The sequence below is a fragment of the Schistocerca nitens genome, chromosome 10 (genome assembly GCF_023898315.1).
Source record: "Schistocerca nitens isolate TAMUIC-IGC-003100 chromosome 10, iqSchNite1.1, whole genome shotgun sequence".
Classification (NCBI taxonomy): domain Eukaryota; kingdom Metazoa; phylum Arthropoda; class Insecta; order Orthoptera; family Acrididae; genus Schistocerca; species Schistocerca nitens.
Window position 1 is genome coordinate 31,081,107 of NC_064623.1, and position 20,003 is coordinate 31,101,109.

Below are 20,003 nucleotides of genomic sequence, written 5' to 3' on the forward strand. Positions count from 1 at the left end.
CGTTCTTGTGATCGTCGATGGCCGGAAAAGCCTCACCGACAGACTTCGGCGGCGATTTCTCACCCCCTGTAAGTGTACAGCACAGTGATGGATACACTTCGCGTTTCTCGCCTCCGCCTAGAGAAAGTGCTGCTTTCAGGTTTGCTTTGACAGGTTCCTTGCTTGCTTTCAACCAGAAACACAGACATAGCTCTTTGTCTTTCTTCGACAGTACCGCACACCACTCGCTCGAATTTGGGTGACGGAAAGAAGTAGACGCGATATCGTTCGTGTCTTCGAGCCAGTTATTTACACCCGAAACCGTCCAGGTGTAGACAAGTTTTTGTTTCTCAAATCTTGTAATGCCTGCAGCTGACACATTATTGCTCCTCCTCTTGGGAAGCATCGGTGGTGAATACACTTCACCTCCCTCTACTGGTAACATACTCATCGTTGATCCAGTTGTTAAATTTATACAGCTAGCAGATGTTTGACCCTGTGGTGATGAGACACCTAAGATGAAGAAAAATAAAGTTATTAGTACAAAAAATAGCAGCTATAGACATATTGTGGGCGTATGTTTTAGTAAGTGACACACTGAAGCAAAATCACACCAACTTCAAGACAGCACATAGTCCTAAGGCACATCAGCAGCAGCTTTACCGAGATGTTTTGAAAACAGGGTCATTAGATGTACCACCAGATGAGTTGATGTGATGTATTTATTTGTATGTTTTAGATCTACTTTACCCCTTCTCACAACGAAGATACTCCTCAGGTTCCACGTTGTCGTGTATTACAGTCTTTCATTTTCTGAAACATCTCCACAGTTGCAAGTTTTGACCTCAACATGACAACGATAAAGGTCGAGACTAGAATCATGGCCTGGCACACATCCTCAGCCTCTAGCAGATTCTACACAGTAATAACACTCCCGACAGAGTGGAAGATTCAGTCTGTAACTCTTTGGTTAAACATTGCAGTGTCTACCCAATCAACTGATGTATTTGCTATAAAGGCATTTATAAATACTTCATGTTGCTTCATGATTGGATATGATAGCCTACATTTTCATTCAATGGAGGATAATTTTATCTTCTCACTCATCTGTGAATATCAACATTCCACATGTCACATCCTGACTCTCTGTGTAGTGTAAATTAGGAAAGAGTAAAGTATATGACTAATTACTGCCAAAAGACTACATAATTATTAAGAATAATGGAAATCTGTACAATGTAATATTAACAAAGTCAGCCAGTAGTTGCATAATCAAGGTAACAGAAAGAAGATGCAACAGGGTTGCCCCAAAAAGCAATGTGGCTGAAGTGATGAACAGAAATTTGTTGTAGATAAGATTTCAAATTGATGCAGAGACTGACAGTTTGTTTTAAAGGATGAGATATGTAAGATTTTGCATTTTACAAAACAAAAGAAGTAGTACTCCATGACTACAATATCAGTGAGTCACGTTTGGAATAGGTCAACTCACACAGATACCACGATGTAACAGTTTGTGAAGATGTGTAACAGAATGATCATACACTGTCAGCCATAGTGAAAGCAGGTGATAGCTTTCAGTTCATCAGTATAATTTGAAAGAAATTCACTTGTTCCACAGAGGAGACTCCTTAAAAATCATTCATGCCACACATCCTAGAAAATTACTCACATATTTTGGATCCGTACCAAATAGGACTAATGGGAGATACTGAACATGTAAAAAGATTTTCAGAGGTTCAGAGGTGCTTTTGACACCATGGAAAGTATCATATAAATCCAGAGGAAACTGACTGCCAAATAACCGAGAAGAGGCTAAAGTAGTACAGTACTCAGAGTATGGAAACAATTTCAGTAATCACCAAATTAGCATAAAAATAACTATCACTCATCAAAAGTGGAAATGTTTCTTTTTCATTAACTTTCATTAACTTTAATTGTGACATAAAAATACCACTTAGAATGACAGTCATAAACCAGTAAAATTAGTAGAAAGTGTCTATAATTGTAGCCAACATGTAAATTTTTGAACATGCCTAATTTGATACTTAAAAATTAACAAGTTGTGGTCATTTGTAGATTTAAATCTCACACAAGTGTCTGGAAATACCAACAACCATAAATACCATTTATGATGTAACGAAGAGAGTATAATGTGATACATTTTATTTTGACTTTTAGTTTCTATTATCTCTTTATATATTGTATAACCAGGTTGAATATTCAAATTTTCCAGATCATTTTTATCTGTTGTAGTTGTGGTCTTCAGTCCTGAGACTGGTTTGATGCAGCTCTCCATGCTACTATATCCTGTGTAAGCTTCTACATCTCCCAGTATCTACTGCAGCCTACATCCTTCTGTATCTGTTTAGTGTATTCATCTCTTGGTCTCCCTCTACAATTTTTACCCTCCACACTGCCCTCGAATACTAAATTGGTGATCCCTTGATGACTCAGAACATGTCCTACCAACTGATCCCTTCTTCTAGTCAAGTTGTGCCACAAACTTCTCTTCTCCCCATTCCTATTCAATACCTCCTCATTAGTTGTATGATCTACCCATCTTTTGTCATATCTGTCATATAAGTGATCACCTAAAATTTAATTAATTTTTGTAACATAGCTGGTGTCAGAGTTTGTACCATTATATTTCTTATTCATCTCTAATTTAATAATTGGAAACGAATATAATTTTAAATTGAAAAAGATTTTATTAATTTATATTATTGTCATTTACCTTAAAATCATCTAGACTGAAAGATAAACTCAGAGATAATTAATCTAACTTTTTATTAGTTTATTTACTTCAAACTTTTTATTTAAAATTCAGTGTGTACCACATATAAAATTATATATCAACATCACCTTTTTCCCTGTTATTCGTATGAAATCTCTGAAACTATTTTAAACATTAAAAAAGGTATCATATTCCATAATTCTTGTGGAAATGTATCATTTTTACAATTCTTGGGGTAAAAATTGTGTAATTTCATATGACCAAATAGTGATGAACCATTCAACACATTATTTTTTCTATCAGTTTGAAACACTACAATATAAAATAAAGTATTGCATTATAGCTTTAAGTTATATCTAACACAAAATCATTTCTATCATTTAAACCACCAAATTCATGAACTGAAAAATCATAAAATGTTGTTAGGGGTATAGAATTTTTTAATCCTTCTTGCTCTAATACAGTTTCATATTCAAGTTCTTATTTAACTACAAGTACTGTAATTTTGATACTTACTATAACTGTTTTGTCTCCTTTAGAACATGTACCAGAAGTATCTTCCCATCACTATTAAAGCTATAACATCTAACAAATGAATCAGTTCATGTTAAGTCCTCTGTTAAATATATAATTAAATCACTCTACCTCATGGATTCTTTACAATTTTTCAAAAGTCCACCAATGATTTTTATTTCATTTTACCATTCTCAATTACATAATTTTCTATGTATCCATTGTCTGAGTGTTAAGTGTAATAATGCTGTAGAAGAAATATTTGGATGTTTAGTTACAAATAAAATGTACTTTTCTATGATAATTACATCAGAAAGATTTCTAAAAAATATCAGATAATTTAACATTTGTGTACCTTCATAAGCAGTAAAATCTGTTCCATATGTATGAATAACATCAAACAGTACATAAAACTGAATATGAGTGGATGAATCCAACCATCACCAACATTTATATTAATTTCTACATTTTTATTAGAAAAATTGAATCTATTTGTGATGTTTTCATTCATAGGGAGTTACTGAAATTCATAGCTTTCAATCCAGTTCATTTACAAACATAAAAAAGTATTAAACAAAAAATTATATCAGGTCTGAACAGTGTTTCCAACTGCACCATTGAAGTCACGAAATTATCATTTTCATCAGTTAGAGTTATGACTAAATACTGAATGTTATCATGAAATGTAAACAGTAAAAGATAGTATCATTATTCTAAGTTATTGGATATCCAAATTCAACCTTAGGTTTAAAAGATTCAGTGGAATTGATATAAGTTGAGAGGATCTAAATTTTTAAGTGAAGTTCCATGAGCTAAATTAAAATGTATTTTCATTAATTAAAATGGAATACTTTGATGACTACCATCAGTTATAGTAATTATATTTAGTTCAATATATTGATTGTTACATTGTGACAAACTACCTATACTATGATCTTTATCCAAGTATAATTATACCTCACTCTCTAGTATCAGTCTGTTTAAGAATTTATCATATCTAATATTTATACCTGCATTCTTTGCAGTGATATACTTTTTAAAATTTTCAAAAGTATATTGCCTCTCTTGAATTATAATTGTTTGAGATTCCCAATACAACTGTATATTTTTAGTCTTTACATGATGTGTCAGCATGTGAAATAACATCCAATTAATGCATTTCTCTTAAATTCATTTCTGCTTGATATCTTTAATCTTTCTTTAGGAATTAAGGAATTTCCCAACTTAAGCAATCGATTGATCTATTATGTAAAAAGTTTGTATTAATAAATTAATGCAGTCTATTAAGAGACAAAAATAATAGTAAAAGATAAACATTTAAAAAAGAAAGCTTGTCACTTATTGGCTAATTGCTTTCAGTGTTCACTTATTGGATCTGGCGAATGTAGTAAAACAGCATTAGTGATGATAGATATATTTTTGCATCGGTATTGTAAAATTGAAATAAATTTATCCATTGATGTGTTTATTCTAAGTGCTTAAATCAACTAAATATAAATAATTCAAAATAGATGTAGTAAAATTGATGATAAATTAGGTATTAACATGACAACATCGATTGATCATAATGATGCCACGATTTTATAAATAAATTATAAGCTACTTCAGTCACTTTATTTGAGAAGTTTACAACACAGAACCAAAATTTCTTAGAGAATTTTTACTTACTGTAAGCGTAAAATATTTACTTAGCTCAAACGTATTCCAAAATATCTAAGCAATTATTGAAAGATAATTTAATCATTTTTATATGTTTAGACAAGATGATACAAATGTAAATCATATTACCATGAATTTGTTGGTGGACATTTAAAATACAATGATCTTAGAAAAGTATATAATAATTGTTAGAATGTAGAATTTAAAATTTTACCTGTAGATGATGAATACACTAAGCAGATTCAGAAGGTTGTAGGTTGCAGTAAGTACTGGGAGATGGAGAAGCTTGCACAGGATAGAGTAGCATGGAGAGCTGATCAAACCAGGCTCAGGACTGAAGACCACGACAACAACAACCTGTAGGTATAACACATAAACCAGAGAGTGTCAAAAATTGAAATAATACTAAATCACTTTTATGTACATAACATGAAATGCATAACATGCAGCATAACACTTACCATAAACATACAATATAACTTATAATTAACCTGTATTGTAATAAATACAATTAAATATAACATTTTTTCTTAAATAAATGTTTGTAAAGTATGATCTGCATATTATTAAAATGCATAAACATGGAAAAATTAAGCCTTGCTCCATAAGATATTCAGACCTGGAAAAAATCAGAGAACTGATTGTGAAAAATAATAAGATAGGCTCAGTCTGTTATTGATTCTGGTCAACAGATTAAACAAGGAGTAGAAGGTTTAGCTAATGTATTAAAAGCTAATGAAGATAGTAGAGAAGAAGAAAAACAATGAATACCATAACAAAATGGTTATTACGACATTTATAATAGTGCCAACAACAAGTGAAACACCATTTGAAAATTGGCTGTTTCACAAAGATGATGGATGTTCAATCATTTCATTTACCATTAAAAACAAAACTAAAACCAACATTATGACACAATGAATAGAAATTATGACAGAGAATTATTAAAGAGGGCAATTAAAGTATACATCAAATATTTTACATGCTGGTACTACTTTAAAAAGATACTGCATAGATGCTAAAAATTGCATTTCTAAAATTACTCTGAAAGACGTGAATCTTTCATCAACAACACACTTATTTTCATTATCGTGATATAATACATTGGCGCTAATGGTTTATTGAAACTATTAATTTGAAAAAGAGTTTAATGAGACTGATTTATCTGAAGATGATCTAAATACTCTAAAGAAATAGCAATTAACACAAAGTTAATGAATAATAAATATGATGCAAATAATATCAGAGTGAAGTCTAGTAGGGTACATGAAGGGATCAATATATTAGGTCCAATAATGAGTGACATAAAGGGTAACAAAAATCAAAACAAAAATTAGGTCTTGGGTTTATTAAGAAATAAGATGATTAAGCTATTTTGTACATATGAATGCATGACTACACACATTTAATAGATAGCTTAACAGTATTTAATAGAGAAGAGATACCTGCAACAATAATTATTACAGTGAAAAAGTGGGAATAATAAAAATGATAAGAACTAAATTTATTTGAATTTTTGTCAATAATCCAAATGGTATACCATATTTAATTATATTCTTATATAATTTACCACATTTATTTTGGGAAGGTGTATAGTATAGAAAAGTATTAGGTTACTCCTTAATTAATAAAGCTAACATTTGAGGTTCAATTGCTTGGATATAATTACTTTGGACCAGGTATTACATTACAAGATAGATTAGCGCATGGAGACAATGAAATCAATCGATTATATGAAGCTTGTCAACAACATGATAGTGGATACAGAGATAATAATGATGTAAGATATACAGAGTGTTTCACATCTCATGTCACACACTTCTAGATTTTGTAGGGGGGACTTAGTAGATCAAGTTTTAAATGGAACCCACACCCAGAAACGTCATCCAACAATACTACAAAGGAGCAAAGCTATAGGCGCCAGTATCTGTACATGTATGTATATACAGGGTTATTCTGTAATGATGTAACAAAATTTCTAGGGTAGTGGAGAAGGATAAATGTATCAGATTGAGATAGGGAACCCTGTAGTGAGAAATAACGAGTTGAAGTTATAAGTGAAAACTGTTCTGCTACCTCTGACAGTGGATTACTGTTGTATTGTAGGCAACTTACAAAGGGTGGTAGGATGCACCAAAACAAGAAATAGTGACTAGTGAACATACGCTCTAAAATTCATACCTGAGGACCTCTGAGCACTTGTTCATCTTCAAAACTGTGAAACACATCCACTCTATTCAATAAGTGATTATAGCATCTACTAAGTCCCCTATACAACCTCTAGAAGGGTGTAACAATAACTGTGAAACACCTTGTAGATATATATACCTGATAAAGAATTAAAAAATGTACCAAAAGATAGAATGTATAATCTAGATGAACATATGGGTAAAAAATTGGCAGCTACATCCATTAGAGGTGTAAGGTACAGTAAACGAAGATTATAAATGATTTTCAACGTCAATAATAATCGTTGAGGACTATAAAACTTTAATTAGGGGAAGACAGAGCAAAACTGAGTACTATAGTGACCTGGAGTGAGTGGAGCCACTGTAGTGTAGAAGTGGTGAAACGGTGGTGAAGTGGCGAGTTGTGGAGATAGTGGTGCTGGCTGCAGTAGTTAGGAAATGTCCGCTGCAAGACAACAGCTTCTATTTAGTCTTGAGATGCAGCACCCCCCAGAAATTCCCCCAGCAGGCGCGTGGCCTACTGGCGATGGTATTCATGTCATAAAGTCGTGGTGGCACGATGACAGTTTGACATCCAGTTACTGCGTTGGTGAAACTGTTTACCCCACTTGGTAGCACGTGCCTGATTTAGCACTATGTGGCCCTGAGTGAGCAGTGCCAGTGACACCAATGTATGCTGAATTATTAATGTTGTTTCATGTATTTTCTATTTGTAATGAATATGTCATAGATTTTATGGTGCAATGGTTATTTTGTGCGCAGTAGTACTAATGACTGATTGTATTTCACCATATTTTCCTCACACTGTATGTATGTATATGTGTAATGTGTCCGTAATTAAAGTTCCAGAGTCGAAACACTGTAAAAATGGGAACAGAATGACATCCAATTTGAAAAGCATATTATTATTGCAGGGGGAAAATTTATGGGGAAAAAAACAGTAAATTTTACTAACAGACGGCGCTATGAGCATCAGAATACGTACACCAACAAATGCACACCACATGTCTGTAGCATCCGAGATGCTCAAAATCACTGTCTCCATGAAGGATCGTGTGCTGCTGGTAAAGCTCATTTGCCTGCCTTGTTAGCAGTGCGGTCTAACGCACGGCTTTCCAGATTGGGAAGGAGCGCCTGGTCACCAGCATAAATCCGCCCGGTGGACTTGAGTCAAGGTCCGGTGAGCTGGCCAGTCTGTGGATAGTTTTCAGGTGGTTTTCCATCTGCCTTGGCGAATGCGGGCTGGTTCCCCTTATTCCCCCTCAGATACACTGTGTCGGTGATTGCTGCACAAACAAGTTCTCCACGTACACGTACACTACCATTACTCTACCATGCAAACATAGGGGCTACGCTCGTCTGGTGTGAGACATTCCCTGGGGGAGGGGGGGGGGGCACTGGGGGCTGAACCGCACAATAACCCTGAAAGACTGGTTCGATGTGGGGCAGTGGAGGGGTGGAATGGACTGCATTAGTCGTTGTGGGGTTGTGGACCACTGCGGCTGCGGCGGGGACGGGGCCTTTCCGTCGTTTCTACGCCCCCCAGTTAACATACAATAAAATACAATACAAAGCTCATTTAGAAGAATGGTGACCGTGCTCCAGTAGCCCTGCAGAAGTTGCGGACACTCGCAGGTATGAAAAAAAGGGTCTGGAGAAAAGATTATAAAATTCGAAAAGAAAGGTTCTTCAGAAATTCAGTGTGTCAGAGGGAGGAAAAACGTTGATCTGATATCTGTCGAAGATGTGGCCGCAACACTGCAGAAGGGGTTGAGTGGTGGTGTGCAAACATGCAGTGCATGGGGAATCGCCTGAATAAGGACATGTCTGAGAGCATGATGCATAAAAATTCTATGAACCATCCTGCATTGCTATTCATACAAACTCACACACATTGAGGAGTTGCTGCCTGATACCTGCCAGAAAGATAAACGTTCGCTCTGAAATTTCTTGGCCACATGGAAGTGGACAATTAATGGTCTTGGATTATTCTGTGGGCAAACAAAGGCCCATTTCCAAGGACATGTCAACAGGCAGAATTTCAAAGCATTGGCAATGGAAAATCCACACATGCCCGAATTGGTAACACTTCATTCTGCAAAGATGACTGTGTGGTGCAGGTTGACGGCATTATTTATCATAGGACCATATTTTTTCGAGGAGATGAGTCTTGCAGGTCCTGTTACCTGTATCGTCACTGGTAAACTATATGAGAGTCTTTTGTGCACCAATGTCATTCCAACCCTTGAGCAGTGCGGGTTATGTGAGTAGGATCAGTTTAATGGAAGATGGCGCCCCTCCACATATTGCTTAGCCAGTGCAGCATCTGCTACAGAGGCATTTCAGAAATGATAGAATTATCAGTTGTCATTTCCCTACAGTCTGGCCCTGATGATCACCGGACCTTAATCTGTGTGTCTTCTGGCTATGGGATTATCTGAAAGATGTTGTGTGCAGTGCTCCAATCAATTACGAACATAGCTCAATTGAGGCACATATTGCGCAACGATTTCTGAACGTGACTCCCCCCGCCCTTCCCAGACAATCTAATCTAGTCGGAAAATTTGTGGCAGAACACGGTGAAGAGCATACTGAACATGCCTTGCGCCAGTTAGAACCTGATGTCAATTTGCTTTTATGCGGTTTTCGGCCCCAGAACAACTAAAAAAAAAAAAAAAAAAAAGATGTAATTTTCCTTTTTACGCGGCTTTTGCCCTCAGGACAGTTAAAAACTGATTTTGCCCACCTGATGTGGTATACCTTGATGTGGAGCCACAACTGTTAACTGCCAAACTTGTGCAGTCGTGCACATTCAGAGTGTGGATGATGTAATGTGGAACTTATAGTCGTCGAATTGCGATTTATCTGTCATTTGTAGCCGATCCTATTTGCGTTAAGATGCTTACAGCGCCATCTATTGCTAAAATTTTCGTTAATTTGTATTTCGTTGTATGACATGGTGCTGAAATTTAATGTTAAACTGAGCAGTGGTTCTCTTTCAACAGCCTTCTGAAACTGGAACTTTACGTGTATCAGGAGTATAAAAAAACAGTCTAAAATGCAAATTTTTACTTTTTATTCATTCTATGATTAGTTTCAGGCTGAGACCCATTTTCAAATCATCACAACAAAAATCGAAAATAACATTTCCGTAGATGTCAAAAATGGTCAATGAACATTTACAGTGTGTACACTGTATGTTTATATGTACACAAAATGACAACATTGAGTACGTTTATACTAGAGTGACCAATTTTTTCCACGTGAAAAAACGGGACATTTACGAAAAACTGGGATGAAAGAAACGGGACAAAATGGAACACTAGGCAAAAAGGAAATATTCTGCACATATTACTGCATCGCTTTACTAAAATAAAGAAAAACTAAAGTTTATACTCACAAGAAGAGATATAGTTTAACAAAATACTTCAAAACATGCGTGTAATGACACTGCATCATTTAATAATTCATTGTTTTTCCAAGAACTAATTATAATTCAAAATACTGAGAAACTGGTAGAATGGTTTCTACAAGTCAACACTAATGCAGACATCAAAAAACTGTAGACCATCTCGTTACTATATCAGGAACACTACTACTAACTTTGTACTTATCAGAAGATCAAATACTTTTCAAAAGCTTTGAATTGATTAATAGCAGGTTGTAGAAATCTTTGCAGGCAAGGTCTTGATAATGAGTCTTAACTTTTACAATAGTTTCAATAGTTTCAGTGGTGAAACAACTTTTCTCATCAATACAAAGGGAATTTCCAAAATACACTTTTCCGAAAATACACTTTCCACAACAGCATTTGTGTCTGATACAGCAAGAACAAAACTCACAAACGTCTCTATATTTTCAGATGAAGTACCTGTACTTCTGAGTGTGTGGAAAACGTCACACCATCTCTTATCTGTTTCCACATTAGTTTTTTCCCATTCTTCAAGTTTCCTGTAAGCCATGTTGTGCTTGCATCTCACCAAACAATACTTCCTCATCTACCTGAAATGTTGCACCTGAATCTACTGTCCTAAGAATTTTCAGATAATTTAACGGTTCAGCTCAAGAAACAGACTTTTCAATGTTACCCCATGAAATGATTTCAGAGGCTGAAATGGAGACGTCCACTTTTCTAAATAAGTTACAAAAGTGTCTTTAAATAAATTGGTAATCATCTCGTATTTTGACTGAGAGAAAATACCTTCCTTTCCAGGTTAATTAAAATTGAAGAAATAACTGAAAATTGAAATTTACTAAATTTCCTGTTACTGATTTTTCCTTTAAGTGGTTCTAGCTCCTCAGCCGATTCTGAAGCTGAAATCGCGGTTCTTTCAAATTCTAGATGGAATTTGAAAACGTTTCCAATTGATTTGTGTGAAATGAAACAAAAGAAATGACTGTGGATTCTCAAAAAACTATTTCAGCCATTTAGGACACCTATACTGAGATAGAAAATAGGATTTCAAAGGTTTATACATATCAGCAACTCCTATATTTCTTGGCAACAATGGCATCCACCTAGTTTTAATACTACCTAGAACTTGCTTGTATTCAGTATCAACAAAATCACAGAATTATTTTAGTTCCTGCACACGCACATGGTAAATATGAAAACATTGAAAAATTTTATTCACTATTGTTTCTATGTCAATGGGAGGAATGTCTGCACTTGTTTGACCTCCACTGTATACCACATGGGCTGCACAACCGATGAGTGGGATGTTCATCTTGAGAATAATGTTCAGTTTGGAGTAAACATTGTTTGTTCCTGGCCTCTTGTACCCACCAAAGATGGTATTACAGTTATCTACACAAAATGTGACAATCTTGTCAACTATATTTTACATTATTAAAATATCCAGACTATAGCTGGTTAATAATTCTGCCGTTTCTCCACCAGTTTTCTGAAGAGAGATTACGTTGCACTGAATATCTTTGGTAGGTGTCAAATACCTAGCCAGAATCGGCGCTAACTTTAAGCTTTGGTATTTGATACATCAACCATCACAGACACAGGCTTAACATCTTAAACTTCTTCCGAGCAAGGTGGTGCAGTGGTTAGCACATGCATTCGGGAGGGCGATAGTTCAAACCTGCGTCCGGCCATCCTATTTCCCTAGATCGCTTGAGGCAAGTGCCGGGATGGTTCCTATGAAAGGGTAAGGCCGATTTCCTTCCCCCTCTTTCCCTAATTCGAGCTTGTGCACTGTCTCTAATAACATCGTTGTCGATGGGACGTTAAACACTAATCTCCTTCTCCATCTTTAAGTTCTAAGTGAACTTCTTGTACTGCATACGACCATAAAACGTTCACTAAAATGGACTCGCATTTTGTCCTAAAACATGTGAATTTCTTCTCAAATAGGTCTCTGATGAGAAGAGCCGCCGGCCGCTGTGGCCGAGCGGTTCTAGGCGCTTCAGTCCAGACCCACGCTCTCGCTACGGCCACAGGTTCGAATCCTGCCTCGAGCATGGATGTGTGTGATGTCCTTAGGTTAGTTAGGTTTAAGTAGTTCTAAGTCTAGGGGACTGATGACCTCAGATGTCAGGTCCCATAGTGCTCAGGGCCATTTGAACTATTTTTCTGAGAAGAGCCGTGAGTTTAGAACGATTGCGTTTTGCGGTATGGAACGCAAACAGCCCTTCTTCTGCAGCGGTACGATTACCTTCGTCTCTTTGTAGTCTATTAGAACGCAAACAGCCCTTCTTCTGCAGCGATACAATTACCTTCGTCTCTTTGTAGTCTATTAGTTCTTACAAAGGAAATTATGCTGTTAGAAGTTCTTGCAGAAACCGCCAACAGGCGCTTCTGTGCTACGTTATATCGACACGTACTCCACGTTCAATGGGAAAAACTAAATGACCTTTGTACTCATGATTTCCTTCAAGAAAGGGAACCCTTCTTTCGTAGTTTTCGAGGGAGAACACTTTCTTTTCCCCATATTAACGAGCAAGAGTTACTTCACACATAGCAAACAACAAACAGTGAAGCGAATTAAAGCAAGCTTATCGAACCCATTGTTGAAACTGCCGATTACTTTTCATTGTTGTCTGTAACTGTTCGAAGACATCGAGTCGGTTGCATCTACTGCAAATTTGTGTCATCCAACGGTCAACAGCTAATTCCTAGCTACAAATTCCTAATTCCTAACTACAAATAGAATTTAACACTGACAGCCCTATAACGTTTTGTAACGAAAACTTGTTACTTCCGTCCGTCCTTTCTGCGGTGGCAAATTATCGATACGAATCAGGAAGCTCACGCACGAGTCACTGGCACTGAGCATGATGATGGAAAATCTTCTGCTCACATCTTTCCTCACCTAGTGACCAAAATAATACTTCTTTATTCCATCTTTGCGTTCAAGAGAAAGCAAGACTCAATGAAATGTTAAAAGCCTATGTCTGTGTCACTAAATTGACGTAAAAATAAATAAAAACACGAAATGAAGCAAAGGACGAAAAGGCTGCTGCTGATTATGAGAAAATGGGACATTTGGCATCCTCCTGAATATTTTGCGGGACAATAGGACGCATAACAAAAAAAGGACAGTCCCATTAAAAACGGGACGCCTGGTCACCCTAATTTATATGCTTAAAGATACATGATAAATAAGTTAATATTTTTTTGTGGTTGTTACAGTTTCATTGATTTATAACCAAATCGAAGCTAATGACAGGAAGCTTTTCCTCCCACTTATGGGCAACATGTTACATTTGTATTTGTTAAGCATCAAACGCAAGTATCTGCATCAAGTGCTGTACCTCTGTAGGTCTTTTTGCATTTTGGTACATTTTATTTATTTAGCGTATGTCTCATAACATCGCAGTAAAAATTACAGAAACAACACGATTTAAAAAAATATCATATACGTATAAACAGAGCAATAAATAACAGTTTGTATATAAGGACACCACCCATTGTAAATTTACACTCACAGAAGAGCAATGACAAACACACATCCAGCTTAGATAATATATAGTCGATTGCCTCTTGGGTCGCCATTAGGAAATCCTGTGGGTCACCCTCGTATGCCCTTAGTGGGCATTCCTGCACGATGTGTTTGACCGTCTGTCTCTCAGCGCCACAGTCGCAAGCGGCCGAAGGAAGTTTACCCCATCTGTGTAAGGAGTCGGCGCATCTCCCACAGTTGGTTCTGATGCGATTAAGAGTTGACCAAACTTTGCGAGGGCAATCAACTCCTTTTGGTTTACTAAAGATGCATGGCATACTATGGCAGTTTACTGCTGTTCTGCTCTCCCATTCCTCTTTCCATCGGTTATTTTAAAGTTGGTTTGGTGCAGAGCCTGTGCGGTCTTCTAATGCACAGTTTTCTAATGTATGCGACTCCTACAGACGAGTAATAGGGACGACCCCATGGGCTTACAGAGGTGCCACAGCAGTGAGAATGGGTGGGTGTGTAATGGGGGTGGGGGGAGGTTGCTCCCTCATCCCAGAAAAAAGAGCTCTTCACAAACCAAACCTGCAGTCCGACACGCAACACAGGTGGACATATCGATTCAGTATCGCTCTGAAGAAAGGAGGAAGATGTAACGGACACTGACTAGAGTGGCCAGCATGAAAGTAAGAGACCTCAAGGTCACAGCCGCTCCTGCCGCCAGCAGGGGTTGCGGGCTGTCATCCACCCGCCTCTTGGGTTTGTTGCCATGTAGGTACCGTTAGCGGCGCAGAGCAGCTGAAAGCTCAGTGTTACTGTGCTATATCGAGCGTTCACGTCTGATCTCAGTGTCTTACTGTCTTTAGAAAGATGCTTCGATGTGCGTTCGGTGGTGAACAACAATGCAGGAACAACAGCCTACTTGTAGTACTCTTCTGGTTGGTGTGCTTAAAGGGTGGAAAGACATTCATAAACAATCGAACATTATCATATAGAATGTACTGAAGTTTTTTACTGATCTGGCCGACAATGAAGAAACGAGAAATAACTTAAATTTTGCGCAAATTCGTAAACTTACTGATAAAGTGTGTGGTGACTCCAAGTCAACTGTAGGCTGTATTAGCAAATCTGTGTCATTGGCACAATCTCCAGACATGAATGAGTGTTTCGATTCTCCAAGAAAGGGAAACGAACGTGAACGGAAATCAACCGACTTTGACGATTTTAACAAAGAGCTCGTGCAAAGAACTGTAGTTGGATATTACAACAGAGTATCCAAAGGCTAAAAAAATACAGGTTGACCTCTGTGAAAAAATTAATTACTCAGGCTCAGAGGCCACCGTTCTTCGTCTTCTCCGCTCCCTTGTTTTCCAATTCAAGAAGTGTAATGACAGACGGAAATTATGGAACGCAGAGACATTGCGGCAGCAAGAGCAAAGTTTTTGCGTACAATGCCCTTCTTGTGTGCTGTAGACACCAGGCCTGAAACGTACTTGGGTGAAACTTGGGTTTCACAGAACCACACCAATAAGTATATATGGCACGACTCCAAAGGAAACGGCGATTTGAAAGTGCCTACTGGTAGAGGTGGCCGATTAATCATCGCCCACGCTGATTCATTAATCACAGGCTTCATGCCAGAAGCCAAACTTGTTTTTCGTGGTGGGAAAAGTTCTTTCCAATCCGATTACCATGCAGAAATGAATGGAGAAGTTCCTAAGAATTGGTTTATTCGACTGTTGTATGCGCTGGAAGAAGGGTCAATTATCGTGATGGATAAGGCCAAGTACCACTCCATTCAGATAGAAAAGCTGCCACATTCAATTTGGCGCAAGGTAGATTTTATGGAGTGGTTAAAGAGAAAGAATGTTTCATTTTCAGTCGATGAAACGAACGCTGAACTCCTGTCTAAGGAAGAAATCGTAGGTGCCAAAAATACTTGCGAATTAGATCAACTGGCAAACGAAATGGGACACCAAGTGGTACGTCTACCATCGTATCACTGCCAGAATAATCCCATTGAATTGATATGGACCCAAATAAAGCGAGAAGTAACGAAAAGAAATACTACTGTCAAACTTTCTGACATCGAGAAGCTAAGACACAAAGCTCTTGACAATGTTACTCAGCAGGACTGGGAGAGGTGCGTAAAACACGCTGAAGCATTGCAGGAAACTGATTTCTTTAACCCGGGGTTTAGGAGACACCATAGTGGAATCTGTGATGATACCCCTGGCTGAAAGAAGCGACAGTGAACCTGAAGACACGGAGCCAGAAGATCCTTCAGTTTAGAAAAGTGCCTTCTATGCAAAAAGCTGATTTGATTTAAATGTTTGTCTATTCATTTCAGTTATAGATGACATACTGCGAATGTTTTTCCCTTACAGTAGACGTCTGATAAATTTATCACAAGTGGTGGCGATTAGTTTATTCGACAGTAACTGTCAATTAAAATAAGATTGCCAATTCTGCATTAATTAACAACAGTTTTTCCTAAAAACCTATATCGAATGTATTTACATTCGGATATAATCGTAATGTATTCGGTTTACTTGTACATTCGAAATTTAACCCCTTGTTTTCATAGAAGGATTTACTGGCTGTTTCGTAGAAAGGGTAATGCAGTTCATACCGCATATATAAACAGTGCAGTTAACATCAGAACAATCCCAGCACCTATTCTGATTCTCCGAGAAGAGCATAGAAATCTGTGATAATTGACGACATTTACAAAAAGCCAGAACGTAGAAATGTATTACTTTAGTATGACAGAGGATAGTATCCTCTGGCTAGATAAATACAGGGTAATGTCTGTGATAAAATTGGTTATTCTGGCCAGTTACTTCAATGCACTGCCTTCTCCACCCACTTGGTTTTTAATTCGGGAACAGTAATGATGGACGAAATTTGTAACACAAGACAGGGACATTGCAGTAGTAAGAGCGACGTTTTTGTGTACCAAGCACGTATTACGTTCTGAGAACAATAGGCTTACAGCAAATTTAGATAAAACTTGGGCTTCACAAAACCTTTAGAACAATTTTTTTGCTCGACTTCACTGAAAATGCTTCAAACCCATTTACTTTTTCGTAGCGTACATTGGCGTTTTGAGTTATGGATGCAATCATGAAGGATATATATTAGCAGACAGTAAAATATTTTCGGAAAGTAGGGAATATTTTTGATCATATTAAAGCGAGCTGTCCGAAGAAAACTTGGCGACGACCTTCAACGACTCGCGCGCTGCTGCGCACCGAATATCGCAGAAGTACACTTCTGGAAATGGAAAAAAGAACACATTGACACCGGTGTGTCAGACCCACCATACTTGCTCCGGACACTGCGAGAGGGCTGTACAAGCAATGATCACACGCACGGCACAGCGGACACACCAGGAACCGCGGTGTTGGCCGTCGAATGGCGCTAGCTGCGCAGCATTTGTGCACCGCCGCCGTCAGTGTCAGCCAGTTTGCCGTGGCATACGGAGCTCCATCGCAGTCTTTAACACTGGTAGCATGCCGCGACAGCGTGGACGTGAACCGTATGTGCAGTTGACGGACTTTGAGCGAAGGCGTGTAGTGGGCATGCGGGAGGCCGGGTGGACGTACCGCCGAATTGCTCAACACGTGGCGCGTGAGGTCTCCACAGTACATCGATGTTGTCGCCAGTGGTCGGCGGAAGGTGCACGTGCCCGTCGACCTGGGACCGGACCGCAGCGACGCACGGATGCACGCCAAGACCGTAGGATCCTACGCAGTGCCGTAGGGGACCGCACCGCCACTTCCCAGCAAATTAGGGACACTGTTGCTCCTGGGGTATCGGCGAGGACCATTCGCAACCGTCTCCATGAAGCTGGGCTACGGTCCCGCACACCGGTAGGCCGTCTTCCGCTCACGCCCCAACATCGTGCAGCCCGCCTCCAGTGGTGTCGCGACAGGCGTGAATGGAGGGACGAATGGAGACGTGTCGTCTTCAGCGATGAGAGTCGCTTCTGCCTTGGTGCCAATGATGGTCGTATGCGTGTTTGGCGCCGTGCAGGTGAGCGCCACAATCAGGACTGCATACGACCGAGGCACACAGGGCCAACACCCGGCATCATGGTGTGGGGAGCGATCTCCTACACTGGCCGTACACCACTGGTGATCGTCGAGGGGACACTGAATAGTGCACGGTACATCCAAACCGTCATCGAACCCATCGTTCTACCATTCCTAGACCGGCAAGGGAACTTGCTGTTCCAACAGGACAATGCACGTCCGCATGTATCCCGTGCCACCCAACGTGCTCTAGAAGGAGTAAGTCAACTACCCTGGCCAGCAAGATCTCCGGATCTGTCCCCCATTGAGCATGTTTGGGACTGGATGAAGCGTCATCTCACGCGGTCTGCACGTCCAGCACGAACGCTGGTCCAACTGAGGCGCCTGGTGGAAATGGCATGGCAAGCCGTTCCACAGGACTACATCCAGCATCTCTACGATCGTCTCCATGGGAGAATAGCAGCCTGCATTGCTGCGAAAGGTGGATATACACTGTACTAGTGCCGACATTGTGCATGCTCTGTTGCCTGTGTCTATGTGCCTGTGGTTCTGTCAGTGTGATCATGTGATGTATCTGACCCCAGGAATGTGTCAATAAAGTTTCCCCTTCCTGGGACAATGAATTCACGGTGTTCTTATTTCAATTTCCAGGAGTGTAATTTGCCTCTGTACGTGATACGATACAATAATGTCTGAAATGTTGCCAAAAATAATTTTGTAGTTTTCTTAAAAACTTTCTCGCGGGATGTTTCTTCGTAGTCCTACAGAACCGATATTCATCAGCGACTACATTTTTCGCTACGCACTCGGCTCAGTTTCACACATCTTATAATATTTTATTTTTTATCTCTGAATACTTTTATGTTAGTGAAATAAAAGACGCGGCATATGCATCTGTAAACTTTGAGGATGTTCTTTTTTTTCACTCCAATTACATTAGTGATTCTGTTACTACCACAGGTTGAAGTAAAAAATTATTTTCTTCCAAAATTTCTTGTGACGTTAGTTTTTATTTATTTCCTAGCAGCTAGTGAGAATTTTCATTTGGAAAGTACTCCATCATATTCTAGAGTTGAGTAGCCCAATATTTTTTTGAATTTTTATGAACATTTGAAATTAGCACTATAAAAAATCTGGCAATGCTGTAAGATGGCGAGATGACCTTGAAGCCCTATTCTCGTGCCAGACACTATAGCAATACCCTGAAACATTCCTCGTGAAATCTCAGAACTGTTCCATCTTTCTTCTAACTCAGATTCTGAGTATGCTCTTGAACCACCCGATAAACTAGGAGTACTTCTGACGGATTTCCTGAAATGTTAAAATGGATACACATTTTGTTTCGTAATCTGCAATAACCATTATAACAGAAATAAAAGAGTCGCTGTTTTTAGCTCGCCTTTTTTGTGATTTCAGCGTCATCCTTTTCCAACAACTGCTCTGTCATTTAGAAATTCGTCATTCTTCAGCTTTCGCACTGAACATTTTTGCATTCTCCAGTGAACATGCACTGCCATCTGCATATCATAGTCTGAATGCGCACTTTGTTCCTATAAATCTCAGTGAATATTTTAATTCATACCCAGCACAACAATACATTGAAATTGAGAATATCAAAATAACTCTGTAGTGTGCTAGGATTCATCAAAAGAAGCTACTTATGGATCAAGTAGGATAATTTGGCCGTATGAGCACATGGAAACTGCCCGTGTGCTATACGCGTTCAAACTACTCACCTCTGCATCGAGAACTTATGGAAGGCTTTCTGCGTTTGTGTCCGGACTGCATCTGTTCCAGTTCAATTTCAGCTCGCAGTTGATTTCTAATGTTATCTTAGTCTGAAGTATTAATATTTGTAGAAATTATCTTATCTCACTACCGATATAGAAAACATCGCTCGTGCGAAAGTGAGCTTGCCCTTTTCTTACGTGATATCCAACAAACCATGGATTAAAGGCAATAACAAGCAGATGCCATATTTTTAGATTTC

The 20,003-nt window shown here is 38.5% G+C and overlaps 1 long non-coding RNA gene across 1 annotated transcript; it reads right to left on the reverse strand.

The window, feature by feature from the left end:
- Positions 1-82: 82 nt before the first annotated feature.
- LOC126210476 (uncharacterized) lies at positions 83-19,814 on the reverse strand. Its single transcript, XR_007540683.1, has 3 exons — positions 19,750-19,814; positions 5,103-5,245; positions 83-492 (listed from the first exon to the last, which is right to left on the reverse strand). It is a non-coding gene; the product is annotated as an uncharacterized LOC126210476 (long non-coding RNA).
- Between the last annotated feature and the right edge of the window lie 189 nt (positions 19,815-20,003).